Genomic DNA, 5,561 nt, shown 5'->3' on the forward strand with positions numbered 1-5,561 from the left:
CTTCAAAAGGATGGCCCTCCAAGGGGATTCGCTATGTGGCTAGGTGAGCAGCTCACATGCAAGAAGAAAGTCTTTTCTCTTAGTTATCTATTCCAGCCTGTCTCTGTTCTGGGTATGTAGGTGGAAATGTCAAACAATTACACTGTTCCAAAGGGGAAAGGCTAAATGAGCACGTCACGCTCAAAATACAATTGTGCTGATGGCACCAGGAGAAATGAGTGGCTATTTTAGACTCAGCCACTTCTTAAAATAGGAATGCTCACTTGCCAGGAATTAGAGAAAGACCACGGATTCACTTCAAGGTATAGCGTTGTGGCTTGCCAGCAAAATGCTGTGAGTGGGCAAGGATGGGGTGGGGGAGTGTTCGGAGGACTAATGACTTGGATTGGAGTGAAAACAAGAATAAAAGACTTGGTATTCAATTCCCACTCCCTTGAAACACACTACCCTGTGGGGACCATGCATAATTAATGATATTACCATGCAACAGTAGGACTACAGAGATCCACTCATATTGATGAATCCTTTTTCATTTTTATTGCACTTTTCAAGTATGCCAAAAAACATTAAAAGTTCATAAAAGAAAATAACTTGGCGTAATCGTGACTGATCTCATACCTGAAAATGAGTTTGTGGTACCACAAGCTTACCAGCCATCTGCGCTTATTGGGACAGTCCCATTTTTCACTATCTGCAGTCCCAGATGTCTGGACGTTCCAGATTAACTCTTGGGTTGGGGTATTGGCTTTTACCAGAAGCAACATAGCTTTGTGAGGCTAAACCCCATTTGATTTCAGAAATACTTTGAGGAAGAAAATAGACATTGGTAAATAAGGCACTGAATTTGTAAGCCGATGAGCATTTATTATATCAAGCAATATCGATTGACCTCTTCAGCCTAAATTTTAGTACTTAAACTGCAGCTTACATAGGGTGGACTACACAATAGCCAAGACTTTGCTACCTCATAGCCCCTACTGCTCTAGCCAACTGTGCTGACTCTCTGCTGCTCAAAAGCAAGCAGGATGCAAATCCTTCTATGCCACACACTTGGGAGGTAAATAGGTTTCTGGTCCTTTAATAAATAATTCTAGTTAGTTGCCCATCCCTGACACACACACAAAACCAATAGGAGGCAAGTGAGGAGGAAGCGTCACCTGACAATGTTGACAGGTAGATTTAAGGATGTCTACCTGTGCGTGGCAGGGTCCTTAATGCTCAGCACATGCTCCCCATGCTCGCCTGCACGGTCAGCTCCTGCACTTTGGCAGAAGTGAAGTGGATGATGTCATTTCTGGATGAGGGGTGAAGAGCCAGTGGGAGTTCTCCACTCCCTTCTGCCTCAGCAGTCCTGGAAGCTGTGTGTGGAATGCAGGAAGCCAGCAGTTTTAAGAAACCTGGCTCAATGACATGGAGGACACCACTCTGGAAAGTCACCAGACCCTCATGGACTTTGTGTGAGCTGGAAATGAACCTTTGTGAAACCCTAAATCGCTGACATTCCCACTTGTTCCGACCCCTATTTGGTACCCGAGCATATCATCACCTACACACATTAGTAGACTGCTTATCTTTTCCTAAAGCAAAAGCAAAACCGCAAGTCAATCCACATTTGTTGCGCCCCTGTTAGGTGCCAGGAGACATAACAGTGAACTCCCTCCCTGGGTAGCATTTTCTCCTTGGGAGTCCCTAACACACTGAGTCACTGATCCCAGGAGTGCCTGAAGATCCCCAAACTCTGAAGGCTGGTGACAATCCGATTCAGGAATATCTGTCACCCACCACCCACTCCTGGCTCTGATGCTAGAAACTCAAATTAGCTTTTGATGTTTAATGCCATTTAATCTTATCTATTGACTTATTTAAAACAACTATGACTTTCTTAGTTTTAAGTACACATGAAAGCACATTTTGTACTTGCTGGCAAGCACAAATGAAGTGATCTCTTAAAACACATCATTGGAAGTCATTTCAGATGCCTCAATTTCTTCCCAACTTAGGCTGCCATCAAACCTTACCGTTCCCATCACAAAACTTCCAAAGTACCCCCATCTCTGCACCTTCACCCACAATGGGCTAAAGTTAAAAACTAACTCTGACTTTTGAGCATAGAGTAAGGAATTGGGGTGGGCAGAGCAGAGAAAGCCAGTCGTCCCTGAAAGTTTCATGAGAAGCTAACTTTTCATAAAATTGTTTTGAGTGGTGTCCTGTTGCAGAGACGGTTTGGAAGAAGAGTCAGAGTCTGGAAATGTTTAACTAACATGGATAAGGGAGAGGAGGAATGGCAATGCTAGCATCCCCACCCCTGTCTCCATGGCTTTTTATTAAGTTTCACTACAATGTTGGCTTTGTCATTTATTAAGAGTTACTGTCAGGTTAGTAAATACAAACTACAGCCAACTCCCAGATTCAGCCTCAAAGTCACCACCGCGTTCTCAGCTATTGCTTCTCAAATATCTTTTTCTTATCCTCTAAGGTATCCTTTCCTAGTCCCTAGAGCAAGAAGTCTTAGAATCGGTCAGGCGTGTGCGCCCTCCCTGCAATGTGTCCTTGTGTGCAAGTCCACATCTGCTTCTGATGTCCTCATTGCTCCAAGCACCAGGCATCCTGCCAGGACTGCAGGCGTCTCTTACAACATATCCCCCTTTTCTTTTTGCTGAATTTTATTCAGCATTACTGAGAACACAGTGGCCTAAGTCTTTCTTAATCGTTGGCTTCTTAAGAATCTCTTCCAGACTAGATAAAGAAAAACAAGTACCAAACAAATTACTATCCAAGAAGCAATAGATGAACCCATTAACCCATGAATTTGTGAAATAGGATGTAAGTCTTTAATACTATCAACCATGCTTTGTAGCACTGTGATCCCCTGTAATTCAGGAGGCAGTTTTTGAAAAGCGTCAGCAATATGTGTTTGTAAGTCTGTAATTAAACTTGAAGCATTACCATTCCCCAAAATATGCTGTCTTATTTTATTCCATTCAAACATACTTTCATTATACGGTATAGGAGTTATACAAAAGGTGCCATTGCAAATTTACATTTCCTCCTTTCGCTCTGGTGGAGCCAGAAGGACTCCAATCAAGGACTCTTCCATAGGAAGTATTAACCAAAACCCGAGCCTGTTCAGCTTGGCACTGAGTCCACTGAACCCAATGTTCAAGCATCTGAACTTTCGGAGTGGCACACCCCAGCAAATCTGGTGGAGAGGTGTCATCCACAGGTTCTGTAACATTTTTAAATCCTTCCATCCTTAACAAAAACAAGTGACCCACCCCAGCATTTTGTTCAGAAGTCTGCAAAATTGTCAGCCACACTTGAGCACCTAAATGTTAACAGTGCTCTCCAGCTCCCATGCAAACTGGCATCCCCTCTGTTCCCACCATATAGTTCTTAATCACTCTCCCTTCTTCTTCAGGCCTGAGAGGCCCTCTAGCACCATGAGGCCCAGGCACCCAGTTAGAATCATTAATATAAACTACCACTGAAGCATCTCCCCATCCCACTGCCTTATTCAAAGGGGGGATTGGGCACATACGCCCAATATGAATAATTTCCTGTTTTAGCTTGTACCCCACTTACCTAGGCCATAATCAGGGCTGTCATTGAAGTCATCTCCTGACCTGACTCACAGATGACCCGCCGGCCCTCTTCTGATAATTTCTTCATCTGACCTCAAGTTAGTATTTGTGCGCGATGAGCAGAAGGGAGAGACACCCTGACGGTCTGCGGGCCTAGGTTCAACCGGGCCATATCTTGACTCAAGGTGTCAACCCGCCGCTTCTTTTCGCCCCCGGAGCTTGACATTCTTAGCTGGGACCCAAAGCTTCTTTGTTCCTGTAGAGCTATGAGCAAAACCTTGGCCCCATTTCAGTACCTCAGCAGGCACCCAATCCTCCTTCAGATCCTACTTCGAAATGTCACAGGAGATACCCCAAGGGTGTCTTCTGTGAACTCTGGTTTCCCCCCATCGCTTGCGCGGAGAACACAAAACAGACACTGGGACAAGAACAATTACTGGGGTGTAGGTGGCCCCAGAGAAGTTCACCACCTACAACCTAGACAAGACCAAAGACAATAAACAGAACCTGACAACAGGGCACAGGAGGCGGCGTCCCGTGGCCTGGCCATGGTCCAGGGAGATATGGCTGTGTCCAGTCTCTTCATGGACCCCCAATGACCGGTCAACAGAAGCAGGAACAGAAAGGTACCTTAAAAAGCACTGAAATTTGTAATTTAGTCATTACTTTTCTTATCTCCAATACAAAATCATGTTGTCTTCACTGTTGACTCCATGCTAAAATGTTCTAAGTTTTAGACTAATTAGCCAATAAAAGTAAAAGGAAATCATTAATAGTTTTTAAATTTCAAGTTAGAGAAAGAACCCTTTCTGCAAAGCCCCTGCTAACAGATTAGCTTGGTGTGTCAAAGAGCCAACATCATGACAAGCCTTAATATATTCTTCCAAAGGCGCCCCTTGAGCTTTCAGAGGTCTCAGAGCCCTTTGACACTCTGCATTTGCATTTTTATAAGCTAAAGACTCTAAGAGTAAATCTTGGGCTTCAGGAAGAGCCACCGCCCTGATAATGGCCTCACATAGCCGAGATAAAAAATCAGTGTAACTCTCCTCAGGACTCTGTATAATTTTAATAAACGACTGAGGATGTTTCCCAGGTGGTTCCACTGGAGACCAAGCTCTTAACACTATTAATTTCACTTGTAACAAGGTTTCTTCAGTTGAATGGCATTGTTGCTCAAGGGTAGAAAAGTTTCCTGTACCTGTCAGCTCTTCAAGAGTAGCCCCTGGAGGGTTTCGTGCAGCATTTCTATGAGCCACCTGTTGGGCTTCCTCTCTCCACTAGGTTTTCATTTGCAAATAAGGACCTGGCTCTAATACAGTGTTTATAATATCTTCCCAATCTGACACTAACAATTGTCGTTCTGTGGCTATACTGTAAAAGACCTGTCACATAAGTGGACTACACACCATATTGATTGATAGATTCTTTAAGTATTCTCAAGAATTTATGTTCCAATGGGGTATAGCGTACATCAATACCCACCCTGAGGAAATCGAGCATGGCGGGGTGGGGGCGGGTGTGGGGAGAAAATGCCTGTCTCACTATAGGGAACCCCATCAGCTGAGGAGTAACTGTTTGTCTAGGAAAATTTTCTCGACTACTCTCTTCATCTATTACTTCTCTAGTCAAATCATGTGATAACTGAAGAGATGGAGGAAAAGTAAATGAAACGAGACCAGCGACTGAAGGCTCAGCCCCAAATAAAGTATGCACAGGTGGTGCAGAGGGCTTTCTACGTTCTTGAGCATATCCTCCAGTTGGCCCCAATTGCGGTTGCTTCACCTTTGATCTATTGCCTTTACTTGGGCCAAAAGAACCTGATATGACTCTATGCTGGGAGGAATGCGGCCTGCACGTTCCTCTTCAGATGAAGACTCAGTAGATTCCTCTCGCTCATTTTTAGACACTATTTCTATAGGATTTTGATGAACAGGTTCAGGTTCTCCTTGGTGTGTCAGTTGCAGCGCCCTTGGAGTCAGG

The 5,561-nt window shown here is 44.2% G+C and overlaps 1 pseudogene; it reads right to left on the reverse strand.

Annotated features, from left to right (window-relative positions):
* Positions 1 to 2,585: 2,585 nt before the first annotated feature.
* Positions 2,586 to 4,021, reverse strand: LOC118609358 (annotated as a pseudogene).
* Positions 4,022 to 5,561: the final 1,540 nt, after the last annotated feature.

This window comes from Rousettus aegyptiacus, unplaced genomic scaffold (genome assembly GCF_014176215.1).
Source record: "Rousettus aegyptiacus isolate mRouAeg1 unplaced genomic scaffold, mRouAeg1.p scaffold_m13_p_11, whole genome shotgun sequence".
In the NCBI taxonomy this organism is placed as follows: domain Eukaryota; kingdom Metazoa; phylum Chordata; class Mammalia; order Chiroptera; family Pteropodidae; genus Rousettus; species Rousettus aegyptiacus.